This window comes from Platalea leucorodia (assembly GCF_965183815.1).
Source record: "Platalea leucorodia genome assembly, chromosome: Z".
In the NCBI taxonomy this organism is placed as follows: domain Eukaryota; kingdom Metazoa; phylum Chordata; class Aves; order Pelecaniformes; family Threskiornithidae; genus Platalea; species Platalea leucorodia.
In genome coordinates this window covers 3943478-3966207 of record NC_138858.1, presented here as the reverse complement: position 1 = coordinate 3966207, position 22730 = coordinate 3943478, and the positions used below count along the sequence as shown (strand labels likewise).

Here is a 22730-nt window from a genome sequence, read left to right as displayed (position 1 = left end):
GCAGCATGAATATCCTTAATGACAGGTCAAAATAAATAATTTTGTTAGCAGAGGAGAACTATTCAGCTCCCACTGACGGATGGGACTTCTGGTAGGCGATGAAATGCAGGCTGCAGTTCCCAACCCACTGATGCTACCTCTTCTGCGGTAATCAGGTCTGGCAGAACCAGAAAGGATGAAGCCAATTCAAATCTACCAGTTCCCTGGGCAAAAGGGGAAAAAATGATGCTGGATTTTCAGTAAAAGATTTCAGGTGTGAATATAACAGTATCTGTGAACTGCTAAACAAAAAAAAGCTATTGTAAATATTTTTACAAGGTGTTTTGGTAAAGAAACCTGGAGCAACAGTATTCATGAGCTGGTTATGTTTTAAGTGAAATGCTGATGGAAGACAAGCACAGCAAGCTTCACTCTGTGCTGTGGAAGTCAATGGAGGCTCTACCACTGACATGAGCAAATGTCAGATCTGTTGAGAAGAAGGGAAAGGGATGCACCCACATGCACAGGGAAGGATGCCCATGGTCTGGAAACTGTATGACTAGATAGATAGACACAGGGATGGATGGATGGATGGATGGATGGATGGATGGATGGATGGATGGATGGTTGAATGGATGGATCCCTACAGCTCTGCTGCCATCAAAAGGACCTCAACACACGCCGTGGCAAACTCAGCGCTGATGCTGATGTCCTTGTTCCTTCCTTTCCTGTGGCTACCCGCGCTTCCTCCCTTGCTGCAGATAAACTGGAGCACCACTTTGTTGGAGAAAGCACGGGGCCCACCTCTGTCACCTGCAAGGACACCCATCCTTGGCTGGCTGGTTGCCCAACCCGATGCACCCCAGGCTCCTGGCTGCACTTACATGAGTTAAATTCTGACGGAGCTGACAAACCTGAAAGATCATTTCAAACCACAGTTGCTTCAAATTCAGCCTGCTTCAGCCTATGACCTTCTTGGCAGGATCTCCCTTCAGCGCAGCAGCCCCAAACAGGAGCTGACAGTGCTTTGAAACCTTTTGAACCAGTACTCAAGTCCCTTGGGTACTGCAGGGAGGATTTCGCTTAACGGCGTGCAAGCTCCCCAGCTCTGACAGCCCTGCTCTCGGGCTGCCTGGGAGGGGACCGGCATCCCATATTCCCCATTCGGCAGTGTGAAAGGTCACTGGGGAAGGTGCACTTGTCACCAGGAATAAACTGTTACACGCAGGTTGTGTCACATCTTCTCCCTGGGAGGATGGAGCCAGCTGAAGTCAGTGAAAAAGCTCTCCTGACACCGGTGGGGTTTGGATCTGTCCCAGAGCACTGGCAGAAATGCAAGCAGCAAGGAGCAAAACCTCTCCTAAATGACATGGGTTATCAGCTGGAGCGGAGTGAGCCCTAGGAGACACCCGGGGCAGGTGCCCCTTCACACCGACGTGCCAGCCAGTCCAGTCCAACTGTCTCCTTAACCGAAGTCACTCCATGCCATACAGCTTGGAAAGTGCCAGCTTCCCAGTCAAGCTAAATAAATCCCTTCCCTTTGCTTCCCCTGACAGCACATCTTATCCAGAGCTATTCTGAGACAAGAGCCACCAGCAGACTTGTGGGGACGGGGCTTTAGGGCTCCAGCTCAGGAGAGGGTGGATGACCCCCTGTGCTTCTGAGTTGTTAACATTTCCCGGAGGAACCTCATAGTTTTCCGCATTTTACTACCTTTATATATCAGGGTGACATTAGAGATTTTATTTCTCTGCACAACGGGTAGCAAACCAGAAACGGGACTACAGCAAAGATGACCCGCACAGAAGGGAAGCAAACATCATCTGATCTTCTGGGAGGAAGAAACCAGGGCCAGCCAGCAGCAATCCCTGCCTGCTTACCTGGCTGAGCAATGTCCTAGGAACTGAAGCATGGGCCAGAGACCCCCTGCATGGGATGTCCTGCAGAGGAAAAGGTCATGTCCTGCCATGCTCTGCTTGAAGACCGGGAGAAAGCAATGTAGCCCAGCACAGGGCTAGGAGCAAACAGCACCACGAGCCCAACAGGCACCAGTTTTCTGTAGCCTTACCTCCAGAGGAGACCCAGACCAAGCTCTCCCTCCCAGCTCTGCCAGTGCACACATTTCAGGGTGACTCTGTGCCCAAGTTCAAGTTTAAGAGCTTGTCCAGGGCATCATCAAGCCTGATGCAGCTACCCTTGGCACCGCTGCATTGGCACGGGAGACCAGGAAGACCAATTCCTCAGCTCACAGCAGCGAGCAGGCAGGCAAAGGCTGCCTGCACCGACGCTGATGCAGGCAGGGGTGTCACCACATTAAAAGGCTGGCGAGCCCGCGTCCGGCTCCTCTCTGCCCCTCGCTTAAATGTAGGTCAAGCCACAAGGTGACAGTTAGTGCGAGCAGAGCTGCCTCTGCCCACCAAGGTGCTTCCAGCACTGTATCAAAAACTAAAGTGAAGCAATAAAAATTAAAATAGAAGTAATATGGATCATAAAACCCAAGCACAAGACTAAAAAGTCCCTGGACGCTGACGTATTGTTAAAGCAGGGCATGAACCTCCCCTTGCAGTGCCACCAAATCCCCTTTCCATGAGAAATTATCCTCGTTTCTGATTGCCGCGGTGCCAAAGACAGGCCAGGCTTTTGCTGCCTGGCTCTCCGGTGTTAGGGAAAAAGGCAGTGGAAAGGCTGGGAGCTGGTGTGTCATCCCCTGTACACCGCTTTTTGTGCCTCATTTCCTAACTGGGCTTTGTGGCCAAGACCACCAGCATCTTGAGCCAGTGACTGAGCGCACCCTGTTCATGAAGGATGCAGTGGAGAAATGCTAAATAGAATCATTGAATGGTTTGGGTGGGAAGGGACCTCTAAAGCCCATCCAGTCCAGCTCCCCTGCCATGGGCAGGGACATCTTCAACCAGATCAGGTTGCTCAGAGCCCCGTCCAACCTGACCTGGAATGTTTCCAGGGATGGGGCATCTGCAGCCTCTCAGATAACTCTGATAACTGAAATAACTAGGCCAAGCCTAACAGGGCTGCTGGGCTGAGCTCTGATGAGGGAAAACACCATTTTTTAAAAGCTCGCCATCCCCTAGACTTGCAACGACCGATAACTCAAAGGCATCCTCCCCTGTCCCAATATCCTGTCATCCTCCCACCGCAGAAGATCCCACTGCAACAGCAGCCCCAGCACCAGGAGTTTAATGTTGGGGAGGCTGGTTTTGATTCATTTGGACACAAAGCTGTGGTTTTAATCATGCCCGGGGCCAGCAGGAGATTTGCTGCCTCCCCACGGCCCACCATCCCCATCCCCATCCTGTCCGGCCCCAGTGACCCATTTGTCTCATACATATTGCCTGAGCACTCCTGCCTGCCCTCCTGGCCTCAATTAATCGTGGCCTGGGGGAGAAGCAGGTAACAGAACACTCAAATTTAACTGATCTCCACAGATGGTAAAAATGGAGTTTGATAAGACAAGTGTGGGCAGCCGGGCTGGGCACGGGCAGGGCGGGGAGGACAGCCAGCCCTCTGCCTCGCTGCCTGCTCAGGTCACAGCTGTGGGTTGCAGGCGATTTTGCTGATGGTTAAGACAATTATCTCTCAAGCATTGCTTGGTGTCTCGGCTCCTCTTTCCCTGACACCTTTCAGAGTCAATTCCCTGAACCGCGGCTTGAATCCCCCTCCCGACTTCGGGCAGCCCCTCTCCTGTGTTGGCAGAGCCCTTCTTGCCCAAATGTCCTCGTGGATGCCCAGCTGTCCTCAACTCCCATCACTTCATGGGATTTGGAGAAATTTCACATGCCACAGGGTTTGATTCTCAGGGGAAAACCCTGCTCTGGAGCAGGCTATCCCAGTGAGCAAAACCTCCCCTCTGCTGCATCCCACGCTCCCAGAGCCATCAGTCCAATCCCATCGGTCCCAACGGGGTGGACGTCCCCTCAGCCACACTCGGACCTGGCACTGCGTCTCATGATACAAGGCAGAAGTTGAGCCCACACAAGCTCTGCAGCTCCCAAGTCCCACAGGAGCCTTGCTGGCTCATCTCCTGATGAACCATTGCATCTACCAAACCAAGTAATGGCAAGAAGCATTTCAGGCTTCAAACAGCACCTTCAGCAACCCTGGTGACACCAGAAACACAACTGGTACTTTCAGCACGGCATCAGGCTCCCAGCTCCTGCTGCGAGGAGCAAGAGGTCATCAAAAGAGCGGTCCCGACTCTGCCCAAAGGTGGTTCTGCTGGAACGAAAGCAAAGGCCACACAAATAGGTGGTTGTTTGGTGTTTTTTTTTTTCCCTAAGACATCATTAAACTCCACGAGCAGGTAGTGCCTCAGCATCCTGCAAGCATCCTGCAAGCAATGCTTTCAATGCAAAGGAACAAAAGGCTGCGGTGGGGAGGGGAACGGTGGGAAACCTTATGGGCTCCCGAGCTTCATTTGACACCTGGTGTTTGCAGCATGGGCCGCATTTCATCTTTTCATAAGTAACTCTTAACAGGAAACATTACAAAAAAGAGGGCATTTCAAGGCAGAAAAGTTGGTCTCCAAATGTAATTTTTTTTTTTTTTTCATCTTTTGTTAGCAACTCTTCTGGGGAGCGAATCCAGCAGAGGCAATACAGTGCAACATGCACTCCTAAATTAGTTTCCCGGCACTTGGGATGCTTTATTATTCATTTCCTCCAAATATTAGGTAATGCCTTTCGCCCCTTTCAAAGTCTGTACAAGGGGTCTTTGATGCATTGTGGGACTTAAAAGTTGCAGGTCTAAAGAAGCATTTCTTTTAAGTCCTCTCTTTTATCAAGCATATTCTGTTCTGTTCGCTATAATGCACACAATGGCATGAGAGTCTTGACCTGCTTCATGTCTGATGGGTTGAAATCTCAGATGCATAGGATAAAACAGCCATTCCTAGCAATACAGCTTAAACACTTATGGCTCTATTCAGGCAAATATTACCCAGGGGTCTGCCACGCCACTGAAAAGCTGCAGAAATTGGCTCTGTAGATGGCTGACCAATTCAGCACTGAGAAACGACCCCGCTACATTAACTCCCCTTTTCATTTCACCCTGGGCAAGCCAGGGTCTGGAGGTAATCGCAGCAGGAGGCGAGAGCCGGTTGAAGCCAGATTCGTTTTCTTTATATAAAGTATTTTTTTGTTGTGTGTGTGACCATGAATGTCATTATGCGGATCTGCAAAAGAGGGAAAGTAATGACATTAGGGCACAGGCGCAGAAATCAGTGAGGTTTTTGTCTTACGGTTACATGGGAGCACTGTCGCATCTTCTGGAGAAGTAAAATTTGTTGCCTTTAAGACACTGCAAACGTCTCAGTTAACCAGGTCTCTGCCTCTGCTGAAGGTACACGGACTTTGGTGGGTCACTTTACACCATCCAGCATCGATCTCCTCCACGTGTTAACCAGAATTAATAGCTCTTCTTCCAGAACAATTCACCTTTTTTTTTTTTTTTTTCCTGTTTACACTGCAAGCTCGATAGTTTAGAGATGGCTCCTGCCCAACAATATACAGGACCCAGGAGAAGGATGTAAAGTGAAACTTTTCCTTGCAAGAGCAAACACATCTTGGTACAAAATTAAATGTTTTTGTCCTTTAGACAATTGCACTGACATGTTTTTACAAAATTCCCAGGCTGCTATTTTAGGATGTTAATCTCCTCTTATCAATCTCCTCTTGACAGGTTAGAACTAGGGAAAGATTTTTTAAAGGGCGATCTTGAAATGCAGGGGTAAAATTCAATGTAAAAGGGCTGAAGAGCTCCTAAATGGATTGAAGCTGCTTGAATTTGCCTTGCATGTCTTACACCCTAGGACCAAAGATGTCTCTAGGACGAGTCAGAAAAGGACTGTTCAGACTACATGGGGAGATGTTTGTAGGAGAGACAGGTCCTTTTTTTATGACTCCCCTTGCCTGCCCCAGTGCTATGCCCTGGTATGCCTGCAATCCCAGCCTGTCAGCCTAAAACATACTTCAGAGTCTTGATAACCCAAACATTTCACCGGGAAGACCATTTCTTAAGCTATATAAAAAGGAAGAAGCTGATTTTGCATGAGCAAAACCTAGATATGTCTCTCCTGACACTGGCAAAACATCCAGCAGCAGCTCTGGAGCCTGTAAAGAGGGGGACACATCTGACTGCAGCCCCTGGCTCTGGTGGGTGTGATTCCAGCAGGATTAGCATTAAAAGCAAATCTGATCCACAGGGAAACGATCTCCTATCCCATCCACCTCTCCCAGGATGCTGCAGACCCAGGGAGGCGAGTACAAGCCTGATTTCCAGAGGCGGTGAGCATCTCTCCCATCACTGGTAAGGAGATGGCAGCACCAGGTACCAAAAAAAATACGAGAAAGTCTCAGGTCGCACATTACCCATCTGGTTAGGAGGATTCTTAGGAGCCCTCTTAGGTATCCTTATTAAAATACTGTCAAGACAGATGGGGTTTTTGCCCTGCCTGTGAGTGGTGCGGTGCTGGTCTGCGGGAGGGGAGTTGACAGGTCATTATTGTGTGTCCTACAAATTCTCTGAGCCGATAAGAAAACTCCAACAATGTGATGGTTTATCAGTTTGTAGGCTGGAAAAGGAAATTCTTTCAATCGAGATAACGATTCTATTCCTTTGTGGCAAATGAGAGTTTTTGCTTGGGGACTCTGGCAGAAGCAGAGACAGGACAAGGATGGGACCCATCACTCACCAGTCACCAGAAAGATGCTGTCGCAGCCAACGGGAACATCTGCACAAATTGTAAGGAGCCTGAAACTGCTCCTTTGAGAGAGAGTGAAAGAAAAAAGAAGCAAAACTGCAGGAGAAACTAAATCTATTTGTAAACCCCAGGCAGAGTCGACACGAGGCAGCCGGCTCAGGAGTGCAGAGATGATAATGGAGCCTGATGGATAGTTCACAGGATTATTAGATACCCTCCAACTCAAATATGCTGAGGAGCCAATTATTTGATGCTAAGGACAGTGCAAACGGATGTTTAATAAGCTGAATCACTCCAGGATTGTAGGAGCTCGAGGGACCAAACCCCCACTGGTGTAAATCAGGAAAGCCAGCATTATGAAATACCTGGTGCTTCAGATACCTGCTGGTTCCCACCATTATCTCCATCCCTGCCAGGCATGCAGGCGCTGGGGTCCATGGAGGGGAAACGCAGCTGGATTTTGGGAGCGGATGGGTGCGAGGGCTCCCTGGGGCGGGGGCATGGTCCAACACATCCAGGCTGGTGATCGCACTCAGCTCTGCAGCCGGTGGCCTTCCAGGCTGCCTTGTTTGCAGGGGAGGGGGTTGCTGCTCCCAGGGAGACAGGCTGAGTTTATTTTCTAGCTGATTGCAGAGAGGCAGCAGGGAGGGAGTGGGAGGTGTGGGAGTCGGAGAGGAGTTTGGTCTCTGCTCCGGGCCCTGATTAGCGCCTGTCTTGGAGTCAGTGATGATCCCTGGGAACAAAGCATCGCTTCTCAGGCTCTTCTGCTGGGAGGGGTGCTGGGAGAAGCAGGGTCTCAGCACCCTCCCTGCCCGCCTTGCTGGGAGGTGGCCCTGCAGACACACCATCCCCTCACCTGGGCTGCTCTTGCAGCCAGAGGAGAGGGACAGGCTTCTCGCTCATCCTAGGGTGGATCAGATGTAACGTGAGTTAAAAACATCCCCACTGACTATAAAGGACCTCTATGTTGTTAAACGTCTGAAGAAAAGTCCTTCCTGAAGCCCCTTCTCATCTCTGCTTCTATCACCTTTTCCCTTCTTCTAAGCTCTTATCTATACCATAAGGAGCTTAGCTGAGTCTTAAAATCCACATCTCCCCATGATCCACCCACCACCAGCACCACTCCTGCACATCCACGGAGTACAGGTTACAGCATAGACACAAGAACAGATATAAGGAAGAAATTCTTTATGCTGAGGGTGGTGAGGCACTGGCACAGGTTGCCCAGAGAGGTGGTAGATGCTCCATCCCTGGCAACATTGAAGGCCAGGTTGGACGGGGCTCTGAGCAACCTGATCTGGTTGTAGATGTCCCTGCTCACTGCAGGGGGTTGGATTAGATGGCCTTTAAAGGTCCCTTCCCACTGAAACCATTCTATGATTCTGTGATAACCCAGCACTGAGGTGCTCCTCAGTGTCCGTAACACATGTGCAGCGTAGGGCCCAGCGGAGACGTGGGGATTCGGTCCCTGATGGATGGGGACCCATGGGGACTCACAGCACGGCTCTGCTAAGGGTTTGGTCAGCGCAAACCAGGCAGTTGCTCATGAGAAGATGGTGTAAAAAGACCAGCCTCCCACTTGGTGCAATACAAGGTAACTCAGTTCAGCAACATCAGCTCAGGATCTGGCTCTGGCATATCCGAACCATCATGACAAAAAAAGGATGTTCCTTTCTTCCTATTCAAGATCTCTAGGCAAACACCCAAGCCACAGCCTCCCGCATGACAGCTGCAGAAAACAGGTCTGGAGAGGACCTTGAAATGTCACCCAGATCGCAGCCCTGTGACTGGGTCTGCAACGGGGCCAAGCACAACAAAAGCCAAAAGCACTCCAAGCATTAACAAATATTGTTGCTCAGCGCACTCCCGTGCAGCTGCCAGCGTATCTGCCGCCTGCTCGTTCCAGCACTGCAGCACGGAGAACACACATATTTATGAGAGCATCTTCTACAGATTTACAGAAAGAGCAATTAGTGGTTCGGTTGTTGACAATAACAGAGATTCATGGTAGTGGTAAAGCTGATTTGTGCAGATCCATCAACATGACACACTACCTTCTCTCCCGCAGGAGTCCCCAGTAAATGAAGGGCAGGATCAGACCCCCAAGACTCCAGAAAGACATCAGGACAGCCACTTCATACGCCTCAACTCGCATCCTGCTTGCGAGGAGCCACCAGTTGTCCCCACAAAGCCACCACCTCGGCAAACCCAAATGCATACTCACTGGTACCCTTGGGTTTTTTTCAAATCTCCAGCGATGCTCCCTTTGCTCCTCTGACCATTTCCTAAGGAACAACGGAGAGAAAAGAAAAAAAACAAAAATCTTCATCAGATCCAGAACTGAGCTTCTTGGCCGGCTCTGGAGAAACCTTCTGCCAGGATGATGAGAAACCACCAAACCAGGCCTGCTCCTGCTCTTCTAGCACCCGTGTTTCCACGGTCAGTTCAGCTGTTTCTCTGCTCATCACCTTTCCTTTATGCCTGTATCACAAAATCACCTAGCAACACCGTGCCGTGGAGGTGCAAACCCAACCCATCCTCCCGCTGTAACACATCTCCTGTGACAGCTGGGAGGTGAACCCTCCAGAAACAGATCCCATCGAAGCAGCGTTGGCTGCTTCACCCATCCCACCCCCCAGTTAAACATGATGCCCTGGTCCCTTTGGGATTATCAGTTTCCTGGGTCCTTCTACACCCGTAGCTCAGTTGTCAGTGGTAGCTCGGTGGCACCTGCAGTGGTGCCCACAACAAACCCCGGTCCCACAAGTGATGGGGTGCAGAGTGGGAAGGTGTATGACTGGCATCCCCCCAGCTCTGCCCGTACAAATCCTCCTCCCCTCTTAGCTTGGAAAAACTTTGGAAAAACAAAGCTCTACAGAAGCTTCTGGCCATCACTTTGCACTTGCAAATGATGGAGACAGCAGGCTGGCATTTCCGAACAGGGAGCTGACACCTCCACGCAGGAGGTGTTAGGTGAGCAGGACTGTCACCAGCATGTGCCAGAGGAGATAATGAAACACGCTGATGGCTGCTAACACAGGCTACAGGGTGGCTGGCGAAGGACAAGGTGGCCAGCAGCTGGGCTGGAGGTGGGCAGGACTCAGAGGGCTGATGAAGGGAATCAGCATGCTTTGGGGGACCTGACCGCTTCAGCACAACCTCAAGGTGTGAGACTCCCACCAGCGGGCAGCCATCATATTAACGGGGTCCAGAGCCCCCCTAGTACAGCTGGGGGTGGTAGCCCAGGTCTCTTCCTGGGTAAGGACAGAGAGGAAGACCACCGTGGCTGTTACAAGACCAGGGCAGCTGGGCACACATGCTATGGGAGTGCAGAGCTGGAAATTGCTCCTGTGGTTCAGCAGTCAGCCGAAGAAGTGGTATTTGCATGCAAAAGAAGCGATGAGTTCATGATCTGGGGTATTTTCCCCAAAATGGCACCACCAGCTCACACCTGTCCTTAAATCTGGGTTTGTACCTGAGTTGTGGCCAGGGTCAAGGGGCTCCCACCAACTAGTGGAAGCTGCAAGGGAAAAGGGATCTCTGTGCCAAGGCTTAGTGGTGTGCAGTCAGCTGGGAGTCACTTAAAGCGGGGAAATGGCCATTTATTGCATGCAGTCTCTGAATTTGCCACATTTGACATGGGCAGAGCCAATGCAGTGCATTCCCATTCAGTAGATTTTACATGAGAAGGTTGAAACCAAGGCGAGGAGACACTTGTTATCACGGGGCAACTGGAGATGGAGACGCTGCCTCCTCTTCCCAGGGTCCCCAAGCAGATCCCAGCTGAATCAATCACCCCAGCATCTCCTGCTTTCCTTCTCCAGGCAGCCCTTGGCATGGGTTTACTGTGGCAGGGTCCACCAGCACCAGTTCCCACTACCCGTGACACAGGCAAGCAACAGGGAACCCTCTCCCACCTTCTCCCTCCTTTTATATGGAGACTGTATCCACCTTGATCTTGTGTCAGCCTTTATGGTATTCCCTCTCATGTAAAAGTGCCAACAACATTTTTCAATTCAGGCTGACACCTGGATGACTGTCCCAGGATCAAGGAACCAAGAGGCTCTGACCACCCTACCCATTTTATTAAACCGGTAAGATATTTGCTGTGCGTGCACACTCAAGGAACAGAGAAAAACCCCAAAGGGTAACCTTTGTGGTGGCCTGTACTTTTCTTTTTCAGGCTTCTATGACCATCAGTAGGAGGACATTGAGGCAGTAAGCAATGCATGGAGTACAGGTGACTGGTAGAGCACATGGTGGCTGCAGACCAGCCCGGTGACTGCAGCCGTGCAGGCTGGCCAAGCTCCGGGGCCGTGATTAGCCCCAAGAAGGGGACTTCTCTGCAGCTAATGAGTCCATCTGCTTTTGAGAGCATCCAGCTGCTCTGACCTTATGCACTTAAGCACGACCTCCTTCCTTAGCCCCGGCCCCAGTTCAGATCATTAGCTGATGAATAACTGCCACCGCTGACAACTAATGGCTTGTTTGCTGCTCAACAACCAAAAGTGATCAGCAAGGGGGCAAAGAGCTTAATGCAGGCCACTGTCAACATGCCCATGTGGGTGAGCACCGTCGTCTTTATTTTGGGCAAAATTCCCAGGGAAGGCTGCAAAAATCCTGCAACGCTCTGGCTTCATGCCGGAGCTCATCAGCTCTGCTAAGGTCAATGCACAACCTCCTCCCGGTGTCAGGGCAGGGGCTGGCACCGTGTTTCCCTTGAGCAATGCTGGGCTTCAGCTTTAACTTCTACTAAAGTTGTCTCCTCCTCTCCACAGGCAGAGTCCTGCATTGCGGCTTCTCCCCATGGCAAGGGGAACTCGGGGACACAACAGCTTGCAACACAACATCTGAAAAACTCACTGTTTGAGGCTCAGGAGAATCCTCATGGGATGAGGCTATAAATGGGATCTTCTGGGCTAAGCAAAGGCTGCACCTGAATTACAGTTTCATTAACCCATTGCCATGAAGAGGGGCCTGAAGAACAGCGCCTGTGAACAGCCACACGCGTGGTCCACCCTCTGAGCCAGCAAACAAGCAGCCAGAGGAGGATGCCTTGATGCCCTTGTAGCATTTTCCAAAATAGGATGGGCATTGCTGAGAGCAGCTCAGGCTTCATTCTCCCGTTCCCAAAACACACGCGGGATGAAAAGCTATAAAGCAAACAGGCTTGCCTGTGGCTTTCCCCTCAGCCACAAGATCCCTTTTAGCTTCTTGGAGTGGTTTCTAGATATATCGAACACACCCTCCTGGATATGACGTGAAGGTTTCTAATTACGCTCCTCGAATACATCACTGACATGCCACGTCAGCTCACTTCTGGGTCTGTTCCTCTCACCACGTGTCTCTAGAAGGGGAGCTTCTACCTCTGTTTAGCACACTGACCTCTCCATCCCCTGGCTGGGGCGAGCTGCAGAGCTGGGAAGGATGGTTCCCAAGCAGCCTGATGATGGGGCATGCTTGTCCTACTCTTGAAGTCAACCCTGCATGAAGAAACAGCCCTTCTCCAGGGTGTCTACACTGCAGACAGCCCTACCCCCAACAGCATAAGCACTCACATACTCCCAATGGACCATACTCCAAAAAGTCTATCCGTGCTCTAGCCCGGACCAACCAGCAGTCAGAATTTAGCTCACCTGAAGCGCAGTGTAGCCCTGACCTGACAGCCAGGGACAGCCTGATAAATCTGCACCAGTCCCTGGTGTGCCAGGTATGATTCAGCTCCAGATTAAGGCATCTCAGTTGGGGTGCCCACCTGTGAATCCTGGATTTAGTTGCCTAAATGCAGGTTCCCATCGCCACATTGGACTCCCTAAGATATCCAAGAGCTGTGCTTGGCTTTGCCAGATATGACCCTGGACCTGCATCCTTCTTGATTGACAGCTGGAGGCTACATAATATGTCTTAGGGTAAAACTAGACACTTATGTCTAGCAGCTGAATCATGACCTCCATGGGTGCTGGCTTTCCCAGCTCTTATTGCAGTCCATGGGGATGCAGTCAGCACAATCTGGGGTGTCCGCAAGAGCTATTCAGTTACTCAAACATCAGTATCTACTTTTGGGGTGTGAAACACCCTCCAGACTCCTCTGACTGCACTGAGCAAGTATCCACCAGCTACAACAGAAGATTAGTTCATGTTTTTATTTTCTGCTGCAGCCCACCTCCAGCTGCTGGTCCAAGTTTCAACAGCTCCAAAATAAAACCCATTTGCATTAGAAGCGGATGCCCTCCAGCCCTGCACTCTCAGGCCCCTGCTGTGATGAGTGGCACAGTCCTGGCACATAAACACTTCCAGGATGGTTACAGAGTTTGTGTGCCTCCTGCATAATATCACTAAAGAGAATAAATTTGACAAAGAAAGGAGAAGGAACAACTGATACGCAAACCCATGTCATGAATCATTCACCAAATGGAATTTGCTCTCTAGTTTTCAAATAATCTTGGAGGTTGCTTCCAAAGTGCGGTTTGCAAGCCCCCTGTTAATCTGGTAAGCAGATGCTGCTACAGACTGTATGACAGCATCTTCAATAAATCCCCATCAAATATTACTTTAAAATGTCCAGGACTTTTGCAATCAGGTTTTTTCATCTTCTTGGCATATCTGAAAACCAAACATCATAAAATAACTTTCCTGTGATTCAACTTTAATGAACGAGCCTCAGCCTGGGGACGAGCTCATCTCACATCTCCCCTCACACCCGGGTGACCCCAGGATCCTCCCAGAGGACTCTGCCCAATTCTTTCAAATGCTCTCAAGAGTCTTTGACCTCACCAGACACATTAGTGAATTAGAAAGGTGCCAGAACCGTTTTCTAGAAGGCTTAATAATTGCAAGCAAAATATAGAGCGTCAGGCAAACACTGCCATGCTGTCAGAGAGAAATGGGGGTGAACCCTGCCTTCAGTGAAGATGAGGAGAAAACTATGAGCTGCTGCCTTCCCATGCCAGCCTGACCATCCAAGCTGTCCCGATAGCGATGAAATGACAGACTAGCCCCTTCGTCATCTGCAAAAATAAAGCTATAGCTTCCCTTAGCAATGCTCACTGGTCAGGTGGGCAGACCGGGGTGGCCCCATCCCTTCTGGAGGTGCATGGAGGTAGGTAAGAAGACATCTGACCATGGTGCATCAGGACCTGCAGTGCAACCACAGAGCCTGGCCATGGTGGAACGCCAGAGCACACAACATCGGGTGTGCAAAACCCATGCCACGCTGCCTTTTGGGGATAATTCTCCTTCCAGCCATTCAGTTGTATGTTGAGATACTGAAATGTGTGGTGGGAAGGAGACACCCAGGGTCATAGACCCCTCAGGTACCTGCAGAAAAATGCTAGTTAGCTAGACTGGGCTAGATAGCTAGAGTCCCTCAGCAAAGGAGAGAAACTACAGCAAGATCCAGCTGATCTCAGCTAGATACTTACCTTAGGAGAAGAGAAACCACACCACTGAAATTGTGCTTACTGCTCTCCATTGATGGAGAAGGCAGCCCAGGCAACTAGGGAAAAGGTGGCTACCATCCAGGCAGCTAAATATGGACAGATGAATCCCACCTCACCAGAAAATATTCTGCTCAGCTAAAAACCTTGTTTCTGTCAACTAATAGAGCAACGTCAGAGCCTGAGCCTTGCTGAAAATCTGCGTTGCCTCAAATAGGGCAGTGTCCTGGAGAAGCCCACTGGAGCCAAAGGACAAAGTCACCCATGTCCCTGAAGAAAATCCCACCTGGCAAACATATTTTGACAAGGCACATCTATCATGCATTGGCACATGCGGATGTTTCATTGCCTAGGAGAGTGTTTGTGATGATTATTGCTGTTTTTAATGGCAACTCATTCTCACATGCGGATAAAGGGTGCTTTGGCTCGTAGGATCCTGATGGTGCCAGCATGAGTACAGGGTGGCAGCACCTACGGTAGATGCCAGGGCACCACACGAGCAGAGCGGTGGCACAGGGTTTTTCTTGCTGGACCAGAGCTTGCCAGGGACTGTGCCTTCCAGCCAAAAACACCCTGAGACAGCTCATCCCTCCCAACCTGGGGAGAAATGAGTGCATGGATGGTGCTCAGGAGGAGGAGTGGCCTGGCTGTGTCTTTGGGCTGACATCCTTTCCCATCTCCAGCCCTCAATTTTCCCCTTCCTGTGTGAAAATGGAAACAATGATGTCGGCTGTGGTTGGGAAGGGCTTTGAAATCTACAGATGAAAAGTGGTAGATAAGATGGTGCTGCATTATTCTAGTAACAGAGGGAGAGGGAAAGCCAGTAAAGGGGGAAAAACCCCACATAGCAAATAATAGTCTATAAATTACATAAATCGAATGCATTAAAAAACCAATCCACCGAGAAGCAGCTGCTTCATTCTTTACTGTTGATAGCATCGATATAAGAGGGGAAATTACCACCTTGTGTTCTGCAACACATCACACCGACTTTCCTTTACAAACTCTAATGTCCCCTGATTGCAAAGTCAATTTAAAATTTACCATAAAACACAGAATCTCATAAACTTTACAACCCCAATCAGACTCACTCAGTGCTTTCGCCCAGATCAAACGCATAGGCACCCGCTCTGCTTTCCGACGCAGATCTACGACGACACGCTACATACAGCAGATGGGAGAGCAGACCAGGGCATCACAGCAGAGACCTGCCTGTCCTGGCCAGCCCGGTGGAAAAGAAGTCAAGTTGGAAAACAAGCTGGCAAATGGCTCTGTTAGAAGTACCCTCAGATCTGCAGGAGACAGCTCGTCGTAGGTACCGGCAGGCTGAAAGGGAGCCAGAACCGTGATTTACGATGAGGGTGGTGAAACAGTGGCACAGGCTGCCCAGAGAGGTGGGAGATGCCCCATCCCTGGAAACATTCAAGGCCAGGTTGGATGGGGCTCTGAGCAACCTGATCTGGTTGTAGATGTCCCTGCTGATGGCAGGGGGTTGGACTGGATGGGCTTTAGAGGTCCCTTCCAACCCAAACCATTCTGTAACTCTATAACCAAATATGATGTGATCTTGAGCACAGTTGGGGAGCTGTAGCTCTGGTGCCCTCAAGGTGGGACCAGCATCCCGTCATGCTGAGCCAACCTCCCTCCTTGCACTGGGACATGTTTAAAATTCAGCTGGTTTTTGAGCCCTTTTGCAGGCTCTGATGCAAACCCCTAAGTCCTTTCCCTGAGCCTGGGTTTCCTCCAGAAATTTAAGCCCATGCAGATCCCGCAGTGAAGATGGTGTGAGTTTTTAATGAAGGGAAGGAGCATGCAGCTACAGCCGTGCTGGGAGTTGATCGTTCGCTCTTGCAAGTGTGGGTTCCACTCATGGGTTGATGAGGGAAAATTAATTAGGCTCCTAGGTTTGCTTCCTACATAAAACTAACTCCTTTCCCTTCTGATTAAAGTGTTGTTCACTGACAGAAAGCCCATCTCTCTGAAGGGCTACAAAGGATTTCAGTTGAAGCAACAGAAAAAGCTGCATATTTCAAGATGCACTTCCCCAGCATCCATAAAACACTGCTCTCTGAATGCCTGCGGTATTCACGCACCCCATAAGCTCTGGCTTAAAATTCTCCCCAGATTCATCCTCAGCTCAAAATTGCAGGATATTAAGGGAAGAGTGTAATTTTTGCAATCAGCCGCTTCCATTTGCGACTAACTTAAATTGCAATGAGATGGATGCTTGAAGAAGAAGCAAGGGTTAAACCCAGAACAAGGGAGAGGACAGGCAGGACTCGGGGATGAAGCAGTTGATCAAAGAGTAGCTCAGCAGTTATTTAAAAATAAACCAGAAAGTAGAACTTCCAGGCAGTTGCCGCTGTAATTACAATGCAGACAACGGAGCCATGGTGCTGTTAAAGTTACTGGATTTTCCTAGCAGCTGTGTTTAATTTACTTAAAACATGCAAAGCCATCAGGTCAGATCCCATTAGCAGAATCACTCCAGAGCACTGCAAGAGCCCAGCCAGCCCAGCGCTGCAGAAACGCTGAGGGCAAAACACAAGCGTAAAATGCCCCTGAAGAAGTGAGAGAGATTCATGCGATGGCCAACATCAACATGCGTTGCCTTCCCCCTTGGCCACAGCAGACACTGGGTGGTCGGTCCCTCCTGCTCATCAAAGGACCTGTCCCTCTCCCCCCCAGAAGCCATCTACTGACGTGGTCTCCTAAGATCACCAGAGCCAGAAATCAGTGCAAATACCCCTCCTGGCTGTGATGGAGAAGGTACCTGAGAAATCTGGGATCAAGCATTTAGGAAAGTCCTTTGAACGTGCTTTTCTATAACCCAGGTTCTCTGTATGTCCTACAACCTGCTTCTGAACATGGACAATGTCCCACCTGGATTCCTCTACTCTCCGAGCATCCCCCTGACTTTCATGTTGCCTTAGAGAGGAGACCCACTTGTCCCAAATCATGCTCAGAGTCTGCCTCGGAGATGGGAGCTTGGTGTGTTTGTGGGGTCAGGCTTCCACCCCTGGAGCTTTGTTCACACGTACCGAATTGGGGCCACATGACTCATCAGGAGCCTTTCCAAAATACAGGACCAAAAAATAAAACCTTCTTGTCAGGAAAACCTTCTAGAGATGTTTTTCTCTTTGTTTTTGGTTTTTTTGTTTTGTTTTGTTTTGTTTTGGTTTTTTTTCATTCATTTGACGTTGGCTCAACACTTTCTCCACCGAAGGGAACATCAAGTTTTTATCCACTATTCGCGCCTCCTACCAGCTCAATTCTATTTCTAAAATTAGCATCCTGAGATACTTAATTGCTAGAACAAAAGGTGTTAGATCATGTTTCGGTCCCTGCACACCATGGTAAGTCCTTCTGCAGCCACCTACAACCACCTCAGAGTCAACCATGGACTGGAGCTCAAACGCATCCTGTTCTGCTAAGCCTCACCCAGCAGAGCGATGCAGCTTTAACCGGCGCTGATACTAAAAGGAAGAGAGCTGAAGACAAGGACAGAGCAGAATGTGCCACAGGCTCCCTTCTGCACATGAACCAGATACAAAGTCATTCCTACAGAGAAGAGGCAAATAAATTAAAATAAAATAAAATAAAGTAAAATAAAATAACATAATAAAATAAAATAAAATAAAATAAAATAATAAAATAAAGTAAAATAAAATAAATAAAATAAAATATCATAAATAATACAAAATAATGTGAAGCAATGGGTTTGTTTATGGGAACTCTGAAAACATCCGAACAAATTGCATTACCCTCGTTGACGAGGACTGGCATTTCTCGCCACCAGAAGCCCTCCTGAAATCAGCAGCTCCTGGCCCTGGAGTCGCTGGAACAGCTTAAGATCGCTCTTCCAACACAAACTCATCCTTCATGGCTTAGAAAGGTGTGAGACTTATTTGCATAATAAATGACAAGGCAGGGATACAGATTTCTGACAGATTTCTCCCCTCCTTCCCTTTGAAAGAAATCTATTTATTCTGAGTGAATCGGCTCTTCTCCAGATAAATGGTGTTTGTAGTCAGTTTAGCTCGGCAAGATATGCATTCTTTTGCATGCCTGTAATGAATTTTCACAGCTAGAGCCCTAATCCAGTCTAGTCATGAAGGGTTTATCAGGACCTCTTATTTTATTTCTACCGGTAAATGGGAATTGCTTTCCTTATCACTATCTAGAAGCACCTGAGCGATTTTTGCCTCATATTTCATATCCCACTGGAATTCAGGATGCGGTGTTATCTGATACTGTACAATTGTCACTCATGTTAGTTGCCTTTCTATTTTAATTTGTTGGATTTATGGCTTTTTTTTTTTTTTTTTTCCCCAAGAGATTTTACTTTAAGATCTGAGTCCCTCTTTGCTCCCCGCCATCCTCCTGCTCACATGTCTTAGGGTGATCCTTGGGAAGGCAGGATCAGGGCTTGTCTTGCCTTCATCTGCCTGATGCCTTCCCTTGGGAGAGGACGCCAACACTGGGCTTGCCCCCATCCATCCCACCTTCCTCCACTGGCAAAGTGCAAAACTACACAATAACAAGCAGAGATTATTCCTAACATTGGGTTTAAAAGCAAACAAACCCAGGAGAGCAGGGCCTTGCTGACACGACTGCTACGGCTGCTGCAACCAGGGAGCAGGTACATAGCTGTGAGCTCTGGAAAAGTGAACCGGCTGTTGCTGGAAAGGCACAAAGGCGACCTATAAATCCTGTAGATAACACCGTGATGGATCAGTAGTGGCAAGACATTAACCTTCACTCTTGAGGAGACACCCAAATGATAACACCTGTAGCCATGCCACTCCAGAGTTATCTGTCTTGTCACTCGTGAAGATAAATCTATCTGACCTAAACCATCATCCTACGCCTCTCCGGCTTCCTCGCTCAAAATCCTCATAGATACCAGCAGGGATCAGGAAAATCACACCTAATAATCAATTGAGTGTGTGTAACAAGGCTCACATGGAAACCATTTCCTTCCAGTATGTTAAAATAATTCCGCAGAGCAGGGAAAAAACACAGTAGGCTTGAAGGCCAGTCTGCAGAGAAAGTGCTACATGTCAGTGACAACTGTGGAAGGACAGAAAACAGCTACCAAAACCTCAAGGAGCTGTCACGCACAGGAAAATGTAAGTTAATTAAAGCCACTTAAACAAATACATCTGGGACAGGGGTGTGGGATGTAAGGAGGGAGAATGAAGTGATATTAAAAGCTCAAACAGATGGTGAATCCCAGACAGGAGACAAGGAAACCCATTCTGCTAAATCCAGATGAGCCCCTTGCCCCAGAGCGGTGCTGGAGAGGGCAGAGACAGCCCCCTCCACCCCAGGGCTCTGCCTCATCGTCAGGCACCGCATCTTCCCGCAGCCCCCGTGGGGATGTGCAGGCTCAGCAGGTCTGCCCCTCCACTGGAAAACACCAGCGAGGCTCCATCGATGCTCTCCTAGACCAAGCGGTGCTGGCTTGGGATTATAAATCCATTTCTTGCCTTCCTAACATCTTCCCTCCCATCCCTACTGCACCATTCAGCTGAAAAGAGAATCATGGACAAAGCATCCATCTGGCTAAGAGCGGGAGGGTGTAAATCCACCTGAAGCACACCAGCAGGACCAACATCATCTCCACCTTCAGTCCTGGTCCTCCTCTGAGCACAGGCTCTGCTGAGCCTCCAGAGCTGACTTGCCTCTTACTATGCTCAAAAGATGAGTACAGGTGACTCGCGTCAGCCCCAGCTGATATAAAGGCAAAATGGGAAAGATTTGGATAGGCTTTGTACAAACAGCACACCTGGTGTTATATGCATGATAGCTTTAAATTTAGATGCTTTGAAGCTCAACAAGACAAGAAGCTTGAAAGTTGCTTTGAATTGTTTCAAGACATAACCCTGTTACTTATCGCTCTCTGCAACGGCCTGAAAGGAGGCTGGAGCCGGGGGGGTCGGTCTCTGCTCCCCAGGAACAAGCGATGGGACGAGAGGGAACGGCCTCAAGCTGCGCCAGGGCAGGTTTGGGTTGGATATTAGGAAAAACTTCTTCACCGAAAGGGCTGTCAGGCCCAGGCCCAGGCTGCCCAGGGCAGGGGTTGAGTCCCCATCCCTGGAGGGATTTAAAAGCCGGGGAGATGTGGTGCTGAGGGACACAGTTAAGTGGTGGACTTGGTAGTGTTGGGTTTACAGTTGGACTCAATGATCTTAAATGTCCTTTCCAACCTCCATGATTCTATGATTCTACTTTGCTTTGACCTTATGGCTCCACCACACGAGACTTTATTTTTATTGCAATCATCTCCCAAAGCAACTTACAATGTTGAGTCTTCATATATTCCTTTGAGCATTAATTCAGAAGTGGTACCAAAATACCCACACAAGGTTGGATCATCACGGAGAACCTGCATCTGCTACCGCTGCCACTCAACCGGCCCTTTGAGACACCCCGGCTTGGAAAGCAGCCCCGGCCAGCCTCAGCGTGAGGCAGACGGGAAGGGAAACAGCAAAGCCGTCTGCACACCATCAAATCCCCGCTGTGGGATGACAGCACGTGAGACTGCTGCCTGCGAGAGGAAGTCTTGCCATGACATCAGCCCGACCCAGTTGGAGCGCAGGCGGCACGGAAACACAGATGGAGGAGCGAGGAGACTCCAGGCTTCCAACACATCTCAGTCTGCTTCCCATCCTCCTTTCTTTGCTGGGATGGGGGAGATGCAACAAACCCAACGCCAACCCAGCATGGTCCTCCAGCAAAGCCAAGAGGCTGCTGGAATTTGGTTTTCTTGGTTAGCAGGGAGCTGGGATAGTGAAGGACTCAGGTCACAGGGGTTAAGGTCCGAGATCTCCTTCCTCACCCCCGAGCTCATTTCTTAACCCCAAACCAGGCTTTGCTGCAGATCTTTTATTCCAACCCTGGGTAAGATTAACTCATCACAAGTGTCCATGGCTCTGCAGAGAGCGTTACAGCCTGGGCTCTCCAAATATAGCCCAGTACAGCATCCCCCTCCCTGCCTGCAGCTCCAGGCAGGCAGGCAGGCAGCCAAGCCCCCCCACCCATGCCCCCAGCCCCTTCCCTCCCAAGGACTACTTCCTTAACGCAGCCCAGCTGCCTGCCCCCACCCGCCAAGGGCTGACAGATTTGTGCAGTCCCCTTAGGGTGGGGTAGGTACATTTATTTCCTCTTTTCCAAAGAAAAAAGAAAAAAAAAAAAAGGAAAAAAATGTAATTAACCTTTTCCTTCCCTTGGAAGGGGCAAGAAATATCCCTCCCACAGAAATGGTTTCAGGACCAAGAAATCTGCTCATGCAGCTGTGCCAGTGCTATTCTGGCTTAGCTAAAATTAAAGAGCTGAAGTCGTATGTGGGCCTTCACGAAACTGTCACGGAGACCGCAAGATTAGAGGACCAGCTGGTGACCTGGGAAGCCAAGGTCTATTCCCAGCTATGCCGAGGGATTCTCATGTGAGTCACAACATGTTTCTCAACCTCTGTTTCCCCAAAGATAAAACAAGAGCAGAGAAACTGAGCCCATCAAGAGTGCAGACCTAGACATGAAAGACCTGCAGGTCCATAGGACCAGGTAAATCCATAGGCAGGACCAGGCACCAATATTGCCACGCTCCTGGGAGGATGAAGTAGCTCAGTTGCCCTTGGAGGCTAGAGCATGGAGAGGCTTTCCCACTCCTTCAGGCCAAGCTCACTGTCCCTCTAAGCGATGCCAAGAGGAGCAGATTCATAGGTAAACCTAGGGACTTCTGCACAGTTTCAAGAAGGAAAGAATAATCCCATCTCACAGACTGTCATGGGTGCCTAAAGCTGCTCTGTCCCTCCAAACCAACTCCGATTTACCCCACATTTCCCCAGCATGCCCAGCCCAGAGTGCTGATGGACTGCTGCTAGACAGACACACAGCGGGCACGTCTCAGCTACGGACACAGAAGCATCAGGACGACAGAGGAATCACAGCCAGGTCTTCATAGAATCACAGAATGCTTTGGGATGGAAGGGACCTTCAAAGCCCATCCACTCCATCCCCCCTGCCATCAGCAGGGACATCTTCAACCAGATCAGGTTGCTCAGAGCCCCGTCCAACCTGGCCTTCAATGTTTCCAAGGATGGGGCACCTACCACCTCTCTGGGCAACCTGTGCCAGTGTCTCACCACCCTCATTGTAAAAAATATCTTCCTTATATCCAGTCTGAATCTCCCCTCTTTTAGTTTAAAACCATCACCCCTTGTCCTATTGCTACAGACTCCGCTAAAAAGTCTGTCCCCATCTTTCTTCTAAGCCCCCTTTAAGTACTGAAAGGCCAATAAGTCTTGCCTGATCACCTCCAGTACCCGTCCAAACACTAGCTCAAGATCTAACAGGACTGAAAAAACAGGAAAGCGCAGGAGAACCCCAGCATCCTGGCCATCATCCCCTCTCCCACCATGAGCAGGTCCTCCTCCACCGGCTGTGCCAGCTATTGTTGGGCACATAAAGACCAACTCCACTGCCCCACCGTCAGCATGCAGCTCATTACTCTGCAAAGCGCTTTGAAATGCTCTGAATATGAAAGGTGCTCCATCAGACCAAATTCAGCTCGGTTTGCTATTACAATACAGTGCA

General features: G+C 49.6%; 1 protein-coding gene across 2 annotated transcripts in view; it reads right to left on the bottom strand.

The window, feature by feature from the left end:
• The window catches only part of ZBTB7C (zinc finger and BTB domain containing 7C), a gene marked incomplete at both ends in the record, with an annotated part of 105828 nt that overhangs the window by 62448 nt on the left and 20650 nt on the right, over positions 1–22730 (bottom strand). Inside the window, one exon of one of the 2 annotated variants that reach the window (XM_082336429.1) lies at positions 8919–8979. The exons of the other annotated variant lie outside the window; for it this stretch is intronic. The remainder of the gene's footprint in view (positions 1–8918; positions 8980–22730) is intronic. 2 annotated transcript variants of the gene reach the window in all.